Raw genomic sequence first — 17,500 nt, 5'->3', positions numbered from 1 at the left:
AGATCATACTTCTCCGTCATGGAAAGAGAAAAAAACAAAAAAAAACCCTGAGCAGTCAGTTTGAAAGTTCCAAGCCTTTACGAGGAAGACCCCTCCTTCTCCGTCTTCTTTTTCTTCATATTCTGAAATGGAAAGAGAATGCCTCTTAAATTCCAAAAATCAAAATTTATCGCCGTCGGTCTCGGATGAGCGACTTTTCCTGTGTGCCGGGGGCTAAAGGCACGTGACAAGTGTCCTCTCTGACCCGTCTCCAGTGTCTGCTGGTGAGAGTTCGCCAGGTTCCAGACAGGAGGAAGGAGGAGGAGGCAAATAGTAGCGCCCCCTTGTGTCTAGAACTGTCTGCCGCCGGAAATTGCCATCTCTGACAAGCGAAAACCCCGTTTCCTTCCGCAACACTTCCGGTTATGGCGAGAGGTGGTGGTGGTGATGGTGGTGGAGGATGTTACACTGGGGACGAGGAGGTTTGTTCCCCCCCCCCCCCCACACACACACACACACACACCCACACACCCACCCGCCGCCCTTTTAACTTGTCTGACAGATGTCGGCTTTTTTTTTTTTTTTTTTTTTTTTTTTTAGGGGGTGGGGTGTTGGGGTGTGGGGTGGAAGGAGGGGGCTGTGGGACTGTTTCTCGCTGTGCATGGCACTGCACTAGCAGCCTTGTATGTGCAGCCTCCACCGTGAGGATGACCTTTTGTCAAGTCTCCACAGTGCACTGTGGATCGCAACGTCCTGCTCTCTGAGAGAGAGAGAGAGAGAGAGAGAGAGAGAGAGAGAGAGAGAACACTGAACACTGAAATGTTATGTCATTAGCTGTAAAGCTCTAGTGACAGAGTAGGTACAAATCAGAACAAAAATGGTGCAAAAACAAATAAAATGAAACAGAAAGGAAAAACAATCAAAGTAAACTAAACCACTAAGGGATAAGCGGCACTTTGGTACTTTGTCATTTGCTTAAAAAGTCCATGTTGCAGGCAGGTATTGTGCCCACCCCCCACCCCCTCCCACCTCGTCGTTCGTCTCCAAGGTTTGAACAGTACACAGGAAACAAAGTGCATATAATTCGTATAATATTTATTTAAGCATGTGACATCAACACACATCATATCAATACGAACACATACAGTACATATAACACATCATAAAAAATACATTGTCGAAATTGACCATACAAATATAACCCTTCCTTTTTGTCCATGCCTTTTTCCCCCCTCATAGAACCCATACTAAATTGTTAATTGATTAATGAGTATTTGGACCGATAGTAGACGTTTTGCGTATATTTTCTGCCTCGGATACATATTTTGCTAGTGAGAGTATCATATCTTAATTTTCTGTCATCAGTATGCCGAACAAATCTTTTCTCTGCACTGGAGCTGTATTGAAAAGGGTACAGTTTTCTCGCAATTCTTCGTATCTTTTGCAGTTAAATATGAAATGGTTTTCATCTTCTGGGCTTTTGCCACACACTGGGCAAGGGGATGTTGTTGCTACGTCTGAATCGAACCACCTTCTGTTGGCATTCAGTCCAAGTGCTCTCAATCTGAGCCTCGCAAAACAGATTCTATGTCACTTGTTTGTTACAATCTTGATATATTTCCCCGAAAAATTGATTTAAATGAATAGAACCATTTATACCTATCATTGCTCTCTATTTCTCCGTGCCAGTTTTGTTTGTAACATGCTATAAGTCTATCTTTAAATTCAGATACAACACCGCTCTCGTGCCCGACTCCTTGGCACATCCAGACCAGACCGAATCCATGTTCCGTTAGGTAAAAAAGAGAGAGAGAGTGGGAGAGAGAGAGAGAGAGAGAGGAAAAGACAGAGGGAGAGAGAGACAGACACAGACAGGGACAGACAGACAGACAGAGGAATCGTTGATTGTTTTCCTTAGAGGGTGTCTGCCTGCAAGACGGGCAACGTATGGCCCGTTCTGTTTTTTTGGGTGGTGGTGGTGGGGTCTGTCCGTGCACTGCATAGATTGTGCTAAGTTTTATGAAAGTTGTCCGTGCGGAATGTGTGTGCGTGTGCGCGCGCGTATGTGTGTGTGTGTGTGTGTGTGTGTGTGTGTGTGTGTGTGTGTGTGTGTGTTTGTGTGCATGCGTGCTGCGCGCGTGGTAAAAGGGTTGAGTTGGATAAGAATATGTCGTGATAGGAATCTTGTCTCGATCTGATCAAAAAGACATTTCGCTCTAAGACGCATTTTATCTTATCTGCTTCAAGGGCTAGGAAGTGGAGTTAAGAATCTGCTTCAAATACAGAAAAAACCACATAGGTTTAACAAGTTCCTGAAGTGAAATATCTGGAAGGTCAAAGAAACGAAATAGTTCGTATTCTTTTATTTCCAGCTACAGACTTCCTTTAATCATCGAAATGTTGTCAATAGATCTAGCAACTTGATATCATAAAAGCATTATTTCCCTGTGTGTGTGTGTGTGTGTGCGCGCGCGCGCACGCACGTGTACGTGTTTGTGCATACGTGTGTGTATGTTTTCTTAGCTAACCAGTGGGACGGTGAAAGTGTGCTATTAGTGATGGCTCATTACGCACTGACGAACTGGCGAAAAATATGTAAGGCTTGATCACCTTATTTTCCTATATAAGCTAACAAATGCATGCACCATCACACACACACAGACACACAGACACAGACACACACACAAAGAGCATCCATCAAGTTGCGAAGGAAAATATCATTCCTCTTTTACACCTGTCTCGGTCAACTAATATCGGGAGATGTGTCGCCAGGGGGTGGTTTTCAAGTCAAGGGGGGGGGGAGAAGGAGGGGGAGGAGGGCAGGACAGGAGGCTGAGGTGGGTGGAACCCAGCAGAGGACCGCAGCAGAGAAGAGCTACAAACGGGCACCTCCCCCCCTGTTGCTAATACAACACAACATTACATTTTAGCAGCGCCTTCTTCTCACCCTGCTTACAGAGCAGCTGTTCCTCACCTCTGCAGTCTATTGTTCCGAGCACAACCCAAAGCAAAGAAGAAGAAAAAGAGAAGAAAGACAAGTAACCAAAACAACACAAAACCACTAAAAACAAACACACAAGCAAATAATATTCTTTCTTCTCTCCGACAGGAAATCGCTGTCTGAATCTGCACGCCAAACGCATACATATCTCCAGACGTGTCAGCAAAGACCAAAAACGTACTGCCACCCAACCTTATAACGACACGTCAGATGCTCTGTTGAAGCCAGTTATAAAAATTATGCCACCAGGATTTCGTATCTCGTATCTCGAAACTGCCTCAATCAATACATTTACATTCTGAGCTTTAAAAAAACTGCAAATTGTCCACGAAAAAAGTGTCTCCCAACCGTCCAATTTCAGCGCAGTTGCGAAACGTTTTCAATGTGACGGGAAATCAATATTGATAACGATTGTCGAATAAACTGCGGCTCATGAACCGACTTCTACAGCAGTGTTCCTGTATTTTGCAATGCAGGCTTGAAAGAAATGACGTTTCGGATGCAACCCGCTTTTGAATAACCAGCGTGAAGTTTCAAATTTTAAATGATGTTGTGATGATTCACACCGTGGAAAGTGAATGGACGTTAATCAACGAATCCTGTTGCAGCCGTTATGACTGCTGTTCACGGTTTGCCCTGTTTGTTTGGGATTCCGACTGGGTCGAAACGGAAGGAGCGTGCTGGTTTGGACACAGAATGAGCGCATTGTGGAGTAACAATGACATATCTATTGTCTTTGTTATAATCTTATTCATCTGATTTAGGGCTACCATTGATGTGATTATGTCAGTCACTATTCTGATTGTGCGATTTCAGCGAAACAATGACATATCTTGTGATCTTTTCGTCTCACCATTCTGTTTACGTGATTTCGGATTAACAATGACATGTTTTGTATCTTCAGTCTATCATATTCGTACGATCTTGGCGGAACAATTACTGTCTTTTCAGTCATCGTCTGAATTCGTATGATTTAAAGTATATGCAAATATGACGTTAACATACATAATTATAAACCTTCGCGTTCGTTGGAGCAAGCATGAAGGGACTTAATCTAAATCAATATTGTGACAGTTGGGAAAGCGCGTTAAATGTGATACACCCACCGAAAATGGACTACGGCTGCCTTTTTGGCAATCAAGCAAAACGCCCAGTCGCTTATACGAGTGAACGTGGGAGCCGCAAGCCACGCCGGAACAAACGCTGCAGAATGAATGGAAAGAAAACCGCTAGAAAACAATTACATCAATTCACCAGGCTGTTTACGGTTTCAGCCAACGTTCTGTCGAACCTTGCGGTCTTACGGAACAGATTTGAAAACAAAAGATACAGAGAACACTTACTTCTTATTGATGCATGCGCTTGGACAATCTGAACGTCACGATGAATCATCACCCTAGTGTAGGAGGCACTGTGATGTTCTAACGATGAACCACATAAGAGAATCACATCGAGGAGGAGCACAAAGACCTCGGAAAGTCCACACCCGGTCTTCTCTGCATCACTGTTATTTTTTTTTCTACGCTTATAGTTGACTTCATCAAGCCTTATACATATTATTATTAGTAGTAGTAGTTCTCTCTCTTTTTTTTCTTCTCAAGGCCTGACTAAGCGCGTTGGGTTACGCTGCTGGTCAGGCATCTGCTTGGCAGATGTGGTGTAGCGTATATGGATTTGTCCGAACGCAATGACGCCTCCTTGAGCTACTGAAACTGAAACTGAAACTGTTCTGCGGACCTCTCTTTGGACGGCAAACCAACAGATTTGATGTTCACTTCGTCAGCAAGCACTCTCTGCACGTGATTCACGTTTTTCACACAAGTCTTTCGCTGGCTTTCGACTTTGGAAAGAGAAAAGAAAGAACGAAAACGGGATATCAGAAGTCGGGGGGGGGGGGGGGGGGGGAAGGGGGGGGGGGGGGGGGGGGGGGGGGGGGGGGGCCACGGGGGGCTGCGGGGGCTGACAGGACGGACTGGGGGAAACAGAAACAGGGGGCAAGGAATGTGTGAGCGCCATCCTTGGGGATGATGACAATTACACTCGTCAAAGAGGGGCTGTCAATTCACCGAGATATGACGGGAGTTTACTTATCTGGGTGTCAATCGCCATTCTCTTTTTGAATTTCTTTCATTTCGGGACTGCATCACTTTTGTTCGGCAAAATCAGTTACATCATCGATAAGTACACACACACAAAAATAGAAACTGCACTTTAAAAAAAACTAAACTCATGCCATGTTGATCTCATTTCACTTCAGAAGTCAAGGAGTTAAATCGACATGCCTGAGCCAGTGGTGCATGAAAGTCTGTCTCGATGTGATTCCAACGGCACTAAAAAAACAAAACTGTCCATCAACTGTTTTTCCTTTGTTTTTGTTCTTTTCTGGAAAGTCAACCAAAAAAGAAAAGAAAAAAAAGCAGTACCAGTACTGTTCAAAAGTGGTGGTGTAGGATACATAGAAAGACAGTTCAGAAGCTTCAGGGTCACAAAGCCATTGTCTACTGACGATTTGAAAGGTACTTTTACCTCTCTTGCTTTTTTTGACTTCTCATTTACTGGATCCAACAGTCTACCATTGTGTGTGTGTGTGTGTGTGTGTGTGTGTGTGTGTGTGTGTGAGGTAGTCTTCAGTTTAACGTCTTCCACTTTAAGTGATATTAGAGGTGTGTGTGTGTGTGTGTGTGTGCGTGCGTGCGTGCGTGTGTGCGTGCGTGTGTGTGTGTGTGTGTGTGCTTGCGTGTGTGTGTGTGTGTGTGTGTGTGTGTGTGTGTGTTCCGGGTCTTTATGTCGTCGTCGCGAATGCTTTTCTTTGGGATTGTCGGATCCACATTTTGAAGTGTTAAAGCATTCTTCTACAACACTTACAATGTCAGTTTCAGGCAGGTGTCAAAGCGTGCGGACCGATCCATATACGCTACAGCACACATGCGTTTGCAACAAACAACAACAACAAACAAAACAAGAGAGGCAAGGCCTTCAAGACTCACTTGTGATACACTTTTTTTTTTTAAATCCAAGCTTTTTATGTGTTGAGTATAGTTTCAAAATGTAATGTTTAAGATGAGAAAGATCAGTTTAAAGCAAATTAAGTCCCCTAGCATTAATTACAGAGTAATTTCCCTTTTTTTACTATCTGCACCAAAACGTTTGCAAAATAAATAAAACTTCCATGCTTAGCAAAAGAAGTTCCTGTTTGAACAAAAAAATGATAATAATGACTGCTCTTGTTGTTGGGTCAGAATATCAGATCAACGTGCCAAGTTTAGAGAATACACAAAATATAAATATAACAGTAAATGCAGTTTGCATATAATTAGGCTTCATTTTTTTTTGTGCCCATCCCAGAGGTGCAATATTGTTTTAAACAAGATGACTGGAAAGAACTGAATTTTTCCTATGTTTATGCCTAATTTGGTGTCAACTGAGAAAATGTCAATGTTAAAGTTTACCACGGACACACAGACACACACACACACAGACAACCGAACACTGGGTTAAAACATAGACTCACTTTGTTTACACAAGTGAGTCAAAAACCGCACATACCTGATCTGTACTTAAAGCCAACGTGCCTTAAGAACTTACCCAAGTGAGAGAGAGAGAGAGAGATGTCTACTTTATTAATGTGGGCTGTGGTTATGGATCAGACCGAGTTTCTTATTTAAAAAAAATAAATGAAAAAAAATATATGAGCTTTATTTCGTGACTTCAACTATATATTGGAAAAAAGAAAATCGAACCATTTTGCTTTTCCGCACGTGAAATGAATTTTGTCATCCTCCGATTATATATATATAATCTAAACCACCGCACTGAAACACCATCGATGTCACTCAACGGCAGTGCAGGGTCTCCTCTGGTGTGTGGCATTCCGGAGAACTAACATCGAGAGTTGCCTGTGGACTACAACAGGCACTGAGACTCCCCCGAGACAGTGTGTAAGCGAAACATGAGGTGGGTGTGGCCGTGTGTGTGTGTGTGTGTGTGTGTGTGTGTAGAGGGCCCGGAATGAGCGGGGTGGGAGTTACGAGTACTGCCACTGAACTGCCACGGGTGATGGGGCAGCAAAAACATAAATATAGATAAATTAATCAATCAATCATTCGTTGAAAGTAAAAACAGAATATCAAGAACTGCCACGGGTGATGGGGCAGCAAAAACATAAATATAGATCAATTAATCAATTAATTATTCGTTGAAAGTAAAAACAGAATATCAAACAGCAATGTATAAATCACACTAAAACAGAATATCAAACAGCAATGTATAAATCACACTGAGTGCGAAAAAAAAAAGACAAAACTGTTTTAAAGAAAAGGTGGGTGGGGGGACGGGGGCGGGGGTGGGGGAGGGGGGAGCACGTAAGATCGAGGTACAGAAAAAGTTAGGAAGCAAAATGGGAGACTAATTTTTTTTTTTTAAATGCTGGAATCGTGAAGATAAAAAAAAGGGGGGGATAACAAAAAGTTCGAGAAAGATGGCCCCTCCTTTACCCCTCTACTCTACCCTCCTCCAAGGTTTAGCCACGCCCCTCTTGGCCCCACCCACCCCTTCCTTCCCCCACCCTCAACACAAAACTTTAAAAACGTTATACAGCTTTTGCGAGGCAGAGGTGAGATGTTGGTGTCGTCAAGTGCATCACCATCTTCATGGCTCCTGGCCACAGGTTTTTTAGGGTTCAAAAAAAAAAAAAAGGAATAATTATCCCCCCCCCTGTCCTACCGTAACGGAGTAGATTGAGGGAGGATGAGAAGAGAGATACAGAGAGAGACAGGGGGACACACACACACACACACACACACACACACACACACACACACACACACGAGAGAGAGAGAGAGAGAGGGGGGAGGGGATGCGGGGGGTGATTTGGAAGACTTTCAACAACAACAACAACGAAAGTTGCTGAAGGAGGGAAAGGATAGAAAAGAAAAAGAAAGGGAAGGTCTTCATGTTGAAGAACGAGGAGGACAGAACAAGTCAGGAGGGGGAGAAGAAGAAGAAGAAGAAGAAGACAGAGAAACAGATTCGATGAGTCTGGGAAGGAAGGAAGGGAGGAAGGAAGGAAGGAAAGAAGGAAGCAAGCAAGCAAGCAAGCAAAGAAGGAGTTTTGTTTATTCTTCTTGTTATTGTTTGTTGTGTGTGCATATGTACGTGTACGTGTGTGCGTGTGTCTGTGTGTGTCTGTGTGCGTACGCACACGTGTATGACGTTATCACTACAAAGCACTTTGATCAGGCTGAATAGCAGTTTTAAAATGTATAAACGAAGAACAATCATCATCATCATCATAATCAGCATGACAATCATATCATCATCATCATCGTCGTCGTCGTCGTCGTCGTTGTTTTTGTTGTTGTTGTTGTCAGTAGTAGTAGTAGTAGTAGTAGTAGTAGTGGTGGAGGTGGTAGTGGTATCATCATTATGATTATTAGCATCATTATGTTGATGCTCTTTTTTTTCTCTCTATAGACGACAGGAGGAAGAAAGAGAGAGAGAGAAAAAAAAACCGACGAGGAAGAAGGGGAAGAGGCTAAGAGGGAAAGGGTGGGGTAGGGAAAGGGAGTGTATGCATGGACAGGAAAGGAACAGGGGGCTGGGGGGCGGGGGGGGGACAGGAGGACACCATGATGCTGTGGGCGGTGACAAACCACTCCCCACCCCCACACCAACAGTTACCTGGCCAGAGAGTGAGAGAGAGATGGAGAGAAAATGATGGATGACAGTAGCGAAGTGAAGGAGAAAACTGCTGTTGTTGTTATTGCCTTGGCCAAGAAAAAAAAAATCCAAATAAATTTTTTTATAAAAAAGGGAAAGGTAGAAATACGTGTCGCAGTTTGTTTTAAAACTACACCACCGACGAGTGTGTAAAAAGCTCGTGTAATTAACTATTGATACGACTCAACAACAAAACAATGTGATCAAGTGCATATGTGAAACAGGACACCTTGACTTTATACTACCGTTGTATGATGTGATCAAGTGCATATGTGAAACAGGACACCTTGAATTTATACTACCGTTGTATGATCTGCTGTTGATTATATATGCCTGTCCGTTTAAATATATTTGATGTATGTCCTCGAGTAGCGATTATTGCATATGTATGACCGTGATAATGACTGAATGTGTGCTTTTCTCACATCATTAACAATCGAAACTTTTATGTCTTTTATATAAGCTTCAGTTTCAGTTTCAGTAGCTCAAGGAGGCGTCACTGCGTTCGGACATATCCATATACGCTACACCACATCTGCCAAGCAGATGCCTGACCAGCAGCGTAACCCAACGCTCTTATAATTATAAGCATATTGAATGACTGTAATTCTCGTCCTTGATTGATGAGTTTTACATCACTGATTAATTTATCATATTGGAAATTAAGTATCCTGTGTTCTATGATTACTATGCCGTGGGTATTTATTGGCAGGTTTCGAGGTCCTTTAAAAGGGCACGAAATTCTTGGGGTGTGCTACAGGATCAACTCATGGTCTTATCTGAGTGACTGAGCGTGTTATGCACTTCAACGTTTAGTCTTGCTTCTCTTTTTTTTTCTGTCAATCTGAGACAATATTTCTTCTGATTTCCCTCTTTTTTTTCATCTCAATGATTTGATTTTCTTTGCTTTCCATTTTTCTGTTGTCGATCTTGGATAATATTTCTTCTGGATTTCGGGTGTTTTTTTGTTGTTGTTGTTGTTGTTGTTTTTTCTTTTTCTTTTTCTTTTTTTGTTTGTTTGTTGTTGCTTTTTCGTCTTAATTATAGTATTTTCTTTGTTCTTCAATTTTCTGTTGTCAGTTTCTGACAATATTTCTTCTGGGTTCCCTCTTTTTTCATCTTAATTATGTCATTTTATTCACTCTTCCTCTGCTTTCCTCTGACAAACGAATTCACTTTACAGTCTGTGGGCTGACGAGGAAAAAAAAGAGAGAGAAAATAATTTACAAAATATATCTTGAACAAACAACACGTTTTCAATTACCTTACGATATATGCAACACGTAATTTGTATACAGTTAAGTCAAATTGTCAAACGTATATAATGCGCGCGCGCACACACACACACACACACACACACATATGTGTGTGTGTGTGTGTGTGTGTGTGTGTGTGTGTGTGTGTGTGTGTGTGTGTAATTATTTTTTTTTTAAAGTAGGTGGAAACAATGCATGAACCAACAACACTGTTTTGCAAATATTAACTTTATTATTTGTATTTGTATTTCGTTTTATCACAACAGATTTCTCTGTGTGAAATTCGGGCTGATCTCCCCAGGGAGAGCGCGTCGCTACGCTACAGGGCCACCCATTTGTGACTCACTTGTGTAAACAAAGTGAGTCTATGTTTTAACCCGGTGTTCGGTTGTCTGTGTGTGTGTGTGTGTGTGTGTGTGTGTGTGTGTGTGTGTGTGTGTGTGTGTGTGTGTGTCTGTGTGTCCGTGGTAAACTTTAACATTGACATTTTCTCTGCAACTACTTTGTCAGTTGACACCAAATTTGGCATAAAAATAGGAAAAATCCAGTTCATTCCAGTCATCTTGTTTAAAACAATATTGCGCTTCTGGGATTGGCACAAAAAAATAAAGAATGAAGCCTAATTATATGCAAACTGCATTTACTGTTATATTTATATTTTTTGTATTCTCTAAACTTGGCACTTTGATCTGATATTCTGACCCAACAGCTAGAGCAGTCATTATTATCATTTTTTGTTCAAACAGGAACTTCTTTTGCTAAGCATGGAATTTTTATTTATTTTGCAAACGTTTTGGTGCAGATAGTAAAAAGGGGAAATTACTCTGTAATGCTAGTGGAGTTAATTTGCTTTAAACTGATCTTTCTCATCTTAAACATTACATTTTGAAACAAGAGAGGCAAGGCCTTCAAGACTCACTTGTGATGCACTTTTTTTTTTAAATCCAAGCTTTTTATGTATTGAGTATAATTTCAAAATGTAATGTTTAAGATGAGAAAGATCAGTTTAAAGCAAACTAAGTTCCCCAGCAGAGTAATTTCCCTTGTTCTGCTATCTACACCAAAACGTTTGCAATAAATAAAACTTCCATGCTTAGCAAAAGAAGTTCCTGTTTGAACAAAAAATGATAATAATGACAGATCCTTTGTTGGGTCGAATATCAGATCAAAGTGCCAAGTTTAGAGAATACAAAAAAATATAAATATAACAGTAAATGCATTATACTCAATACATAAAAACTTGGATTTTTTTAAAGTGTATCACAAGTGAGTCTTGAAGGCCTTGCCTTTCTTGTTTGTAGTATTTTTTCCTGTGTGCAGTTTTATTTGTTTTTCCTATCGAAGTGGATTTTTCTACATAATTTTGCTAGGAACAACCCTTTTGTTGCCGTGGGTTCTTTTACGTGCGCTAAGTGCATGCTGCACATGGGACCTCGATTTATCGTCTTATCCGAATGACTAGCGTCCAGACAACCACTGGAGGTCTAGTGGAGGGGGAGAAAATATCGGCGGCTGAGCCGTGATTTGAACCAGCGCGCTCAGATTCTCTCGCTTCCAATGCGGACGCGTTACCTTTAGGCCATCAACTGCTTCCGATACAGCAGCCAGGTAACAGTTTCCGCTTTAAGTTCATCAACTTACAGGATGAACGATGCGATTCTTGCACATGCAAGACATTCTATATTGTTTAGAGACCTATCCTGAAACAGTTTCCTATTCATATGAAACAGCCATCATTGTTTAGAAATTACGCCTAAAGATGCCTGGAACACAAACATTTACAAGAATGTAAATCGCAGTTCAAAACTAGATTTTTCACCCCTGAAAATGTATGTTTTTCAGTGCAGTCTTTGGTTTATTTCTATTCGTTATACATTCAGAATTAAGTAGCCCCAAACAAAATTACGCCAAAAACTATATCCGTTTTTTTTTTGTTTTTTGTTGTTGTTTTTTTTGCTTCCTCGTCAGTTTCAAAAATAGAAGCAGTTTGTAGAATAGCCTGTTAAATATATCATTTTTTACAGTACCCTACATAATGGTGAATGAAATATTTTTCATCTTAACAAAATGTACATTCATCACCGTCGGCTTAAACCATTCTCTTTTATGCACCGTGCGTGTCTACTACTCTGTAACCTAACCTGATCTGAAACCATTTTATAATTTTTATTTTTTTTATCGTGTTAATTCATTTTAGAGCTGGTTTCCGATCCGATTGATCGCATCGATCTTTCTGTCCTCACCAAAGAACGGTTTGATATCAAAACACTCAACTTTTTCCAAGTAAGATATTGTCATATAGACACGGATACTTCTGCAGCACTGTGAATTATATGCAGTGCTTTTCTTTCCGTGTTGCTTTCGTTGTTTTCAATATTTGTATTTCTTCATTCTTGAATATGTTTTGAACTGTCTGAATACAACTGAAGTAATGTAAAGAATTCAGTACTCTCTCTCTCTCTCTCTCTCTCTCTCTCTCTCTCTCTCTCTCTCTGTTTTGAGTGGGGGGGGGGTTATCCTCTTTTTTCCTTTTTTTTTTTTTTTTGGTTTTGTGTTTTTGTTTGTTTTTTTTTGTTTTTGTTTTTGTACAGAACAAGTAATGGCCAAGAAAATATCCATCCTTGTTCGAAACATTCCCAACCAAAAATACATATTCAGCTTTTTGGCTTAAAAAAAAAAAATTCAGTTACAACCTCAGTTTTTAAAATATAATTAATAATATTTTTATTATGAATATTTCTTTGTTAATGGGGTTTAGTAATTTGGATAAAAAGAATAATATATATTATGGAAGTTTGCGGTTTGCTTAATAATATTTCTTGATGAATTTGTTTATTGAGTGATGAAACGCCTTTATTTATTAATTTTTATTCGATTATTTTTACTTCGCCAATCATTTTTCTTTGCCTTTTTTGGAGATAATATTCTTGTTTCTTGCATAATCAGTTCCATAGTCATTAACATTCTTGTTTCTTGGATAATTGAGCTCCACAGAGATGACATTCTTGTTTCTTGTATTATTATTCAGCTCTATAGAGATAACATTCTTGTTTCTTGCATAATTATTCAGCTCTATAGAGATAATATTCTAGTTTCTTGCATAATTATTCAGCTCTTTTGAGATAACATTCTTGTTTCTTGGATAATTATTCAGCTCTATAGAGATAACATTCTTGTTTCTTGGATAATTATTCAGCTCTATAGAGATAACATTCTTGTTTCTTGCATAATTATCATTCTTGTTACTTGTATAATTATTCAGCTCTATAAAGATAATATTCTAGTTTCTTGCATAATTATTCAGCTCTTTTGAGATAACATTCTTGTTTCTTGGATAATTATTCAGCTCTATAGAGATAACATTCTTGTTTCTTGGATAATTATTCAGCTCTATAGAGATAACATTCTTGTTTCTTGTAGAATTATTCACCTCAGTACGTGCTGGTCTTGACATAGGGCTTTTCTTTCCATTTGTGAAAGGGGTGGGGGGGAAAGCTGTCATGAGAAAATATAGCATGTCTTTCAACAAGACACAAAACCATGCTGGAGCACGAAAGGAAAATATACTAGCTTGGAAATGCGCGCTCGCAAACACACACACACACACACACACACACACACATTGCACCCACGCACACCCAAACCCACAGCCGCACACACATATACACACGACTATAAAACTAAGATTTACATTTTGATTTATATAATAGTTTTAAATTCTTAACAAATGAATAAAGCGACTACAAATCAAATCAACGGAGAAGAGAGAGAGAGAGAGAGAGAGAGCGGAAAAGACGGACACACACAGACACACAGACACACAAACACACACACACAAAAGGAGAGCTAGATGCTAAAAACCGAGAACGAGAAGAACTTGAAGAGAATGCTATTTTCAAACCAGTCAGTCTTTTTGACGTGCACAAAAATGGTCGTCACTTTTCATTTCATGAATATTCATGAGGTGACACTTACACGCCGCCTCTCGTGGCTTGAAACGAACGGACCACAACCCAAAGAGGCACAGGTGTCACATTTCTTTAATAACAACATTTCCCCCGGGTCACAGGGAAGACGAATCTTAATATCATCTCGGTGCTTTTTGAGAAGAAAGATGGTAGTTGTTGTTCTGCTGAATTTAAAATCAGTCTGCGGAGGGACTGTCACCTCTGTTACACCACATTTTGTTTTCCATCCTGGAATTATGCAGAAAATATTCAAACATTTATGTCAATTTTAAAGGAGAAAGAGAGAGAGAAAAAAAATAATAAAAAGAAGTGAAAATACATTTTTGCACTCGCATTAAGAAATATGGACAGAAAACTTATCTAAAAGAAACAGCAAAACAGTCACAATAAATAGTGGTATTTGAGGTTAATGGAGAGGGAGACAGCGTCCTTCTCTGACGAGATAAATCAGAATCAGAATAGGAATCAGAATTTTAGTTTGCTATCTCGGTTTAGAGAAATATAGAGTGGTGAAGTCTGTGGTGTACCTACATGCAGAATTCAAGCAGGAAAGCAACAGATGTGCAAACTACACACACACACACACACACACACACACACACACTCACTCACTCACACACTGCAGTGTGTATACATGCACATGCATGTATACACGCGAATGCACTCGTACGCATAATGTGGTGTCCTTTGAGCAAAATAATAAAATGAAATAAAAAATCACAAATTTCAGATACAAAACAGAATCACATAACTATACCTCAAGAAAATCATGAATTTCAAATGCAAAAGCATATACCTGTACATCACACACACACACACACACACACACACACACACACACACACACACACACACACACACTGTGAGCAATAATGGAATTCACAGCCATCCGTCTCCATTGTGTGGCTTGCATGCAAGTAGCAACCAGGAAAGCAACGAAAGAAGAAAAATAGGAGATATCAAAACTAAAACAAAACAAGAGTAAAAAGAAGAAGAAAAAAGAAAACAAAGTCCCTCACACATTCCCTAATCTTCCCCCATCCCCCCCCCTCACACACACACACACACACACACACACACACACACACACACATATATATATATATATATATATATATATATATATATATATATAAAGAAAATAAAGAAACAAGAAAAAGAGGATTTAAAAGAAAATGAAACTCACTCACCTTTCTTCAGAACATGACATACGTTCCAGCACAAAGAAAAGAAAAGAAGGAAGGAAGGAAAAAAGGAAGGGTGAAAGGAAAGATGGAAGGAAAAGAGGGGGGGGGGAGAAGGACGGAAGGAAAGAAGGACGAAAGAAGGAAAGAACTGAGGAATAAAGGAAGGAAGGAATGAGAGCAGGAAGTAAGAAAGGAAGGAAGGAAGGCAGAAGGAAGGAAGGAAGAGGACAGAAAGACACACTGGCCAATTCATTACTGAAATAATCATACTTGATGGTCGACAAGAGGAAAGACCTCAGCGACAAGATTCAGTTTTTAGCAACAATCAGTTGGCCGTGCAACTTGTAGCAAACCCAGAACAAGACAGCAAATTGCAAGACGAAAAACAAAATCAAATCAAATCATCAAATTGAATCAATGACAAAATAAAATAAGATAAACAAGCAGAAAGAAATAACAAAAAAAAACCAAACTTGTTTTGACTAAACAAAAAAGAACAGATTCAAAGTGAATATTGAAACAACATACAAAATGAAAAACCATTAACCCTTGTAATAAAAACGGAAACTCGGAGGAGGCGAAATGCCAACCATAATCTGGGACACACTCTTATCAGAATTTTAAGAGAGGAAAGAGAAAGGAAAAAGCTTCAAATATTTCGGTATTTGATATCAGTTTCGCTGGTTTTCATACATGAATGCATCTTTACAAATAACTTTCTTTTTTTATGGGAAAGAATCGGCTGCTATCAAACCGTCAAATCTCATGTATATAATTTGCATGAAAGTGTGAAAAATTACAGAATTTAGGACTTTATAGAATTAAGTCAATGACATCAAACATTACTTTTTCGTTTATCTTTAGTGCCGAAGTCAAGAGGAAATTGTGGATTGGCCTAACTAACGTAGTTCAGATCATTATATGATTCCTTTCATAAGCGTATATCATCTTCACCATCATCATAATTATTGATAGTAACAGCAATAACAACAACAACAACAGATATAAAATGATAAGAATAGTAACAATAATGACGACGACGATGATAATGATGAGACATACGATGTCTATTACGAAGCTGTTAAAATCGCCATGTTCTTCAGTTGTATCATCATTTCTCCATCTTCAAATTCTCTCTCTCTCTCTCTCTCTCTCTCTCTCTCTCTCTCTCTCTCTCTCCCCTTGGTACCAGACGCGAAGACGCAGTCAGAAACACGCGCACACGCATACATACACTGATCCCCTTCACGCACGCACGCACGCAAACAAACACACACACACACACACACACACACACACACACACACACACACACACACACACACACACGGGCACTCCTCCTTTCTGCAATAAGCCTAGGCATCCATCACACTTGCCAAAGCCGAGGGGGTTAAGATAAAAACAATTAACTGTCCACGTTGGGAAGATAACCTCACACAAGTCACACACTGATAGAATCAGTACAAACTAATTTGTAAGCACAGCTGTCAGCAAAAGACCTGATCGTTAAAACGCAGAGAGGTAGGTTGACTGAAACCTAATTGACTGGCTGACGGATTACTTCACAAAGTGAATGCTGATTAATTAAAAAGTGAGTAATACTATTGACAACAACAACAACAAAAGTTCCACGCCTATCTGCTGTTAACTTTTTTTCTCCCGTTGGAGAGAGAGAGAGAGAGAGTGAGTGTGTGCTTGCGTGTGTGTGTGTGTGTGTGTGTGTGTGTGTGTGTGTGCGCGCGCGCGCGCGCACGTGAGTGGGTGCGTATTTAGGAACAATTCTTTGCAAAAGTATGAATTTCAAGTCTCACATTGATCACATTTATGAAATCTATCTAACTAGGCTGTACGGTTTCCAACGCCTAAGATCTTTCCGTGTAAATATTGATAGAATCCAGTTGTTTTAACCCTTGCTTCCTGGAATCTGTTTTGACCTGTTCGTTTGTGTGCTGGTACGGTGAGCTGAATGTGAAGGGCAAGAATCTATTTGGACTATTCATCATCATCATCATTATAATCATTACTATTCTTTTCCTCCTCCTCCCCCTCCTTCATTGTCTCCTCCCTCCCCTTCCCCTTTCTTCTTCTTATTCTACGGCTACACCTTGTCGCTGTCATCATGATTAAGATTCATCCTGGACCACGAATGAAAGCTAATCCACACTGTTGACAGTGAGACACGCAGCAACGCCGGCGCAACAGTGTGGTTAGTACCAGTATGCTGAGGCAACTGCCCTGTTTCAGTCGCCTTGAAGATCACTCAGTACAAGTCCATTCTTCATCAGCCTTCCTTAGTAGCGAGTCTTCTCGAGATAAACCAACAGGCTTTTTGTCGTAAGAAGGTATAAGCATGGTAGCTGTCGTTGTGTGTTAAGGCTCTTGCACGGGGGG

The 17,500-nt window shown here is 40.2% G+C and overlaps 1 long non-coding RNA gene across 2 annotated transcripts in view; it reads right to left on the bottom strand.

Moving 5' to 3' along the window:
* LOC143293694 (uncharacterized) overlaps window positions 1-17,500 on the bottom strand; it is a 157,413-nt gene that overhangs the window by 36,349 nt on the left and 103,564 nt on the right. The window contains exon 1 of one of the 2 annotated variants that reach the window (XR_013056797.1): window positions 4,324-4,455. The exons of the other annotated variant lie outside the window; for it this stretch is intronic. This is a non-coding gene — a long non-coding RNA (uncharacterized LOC143293694). Of the gene's footprint in view, window positions 1-4,323; window positions 4,456-17,500 lie in introns of those variants that run through there. 2 annotated transcript variants of the gene reach the window in all.

The sequence above is a fragment of the Babylonia areolata genome, chromosome 19 (assembly GCF_041734735.1).
Source record: "Babylonia areolata isolate BAREFJ2019XMU chromosome 19, ASM4173473v1, whole genome shotgun sequence".
NCBI lineage: Eukaryota > Metazoa > Mollusca > Gastropoda > Neogastropoda > Buccinidae > Babylonia > Babylonia areolata.
Note: the sequence above shows the minus strand (reverse complement) of the source record. Positions and strands in the feature narration are given on the sequence as shown.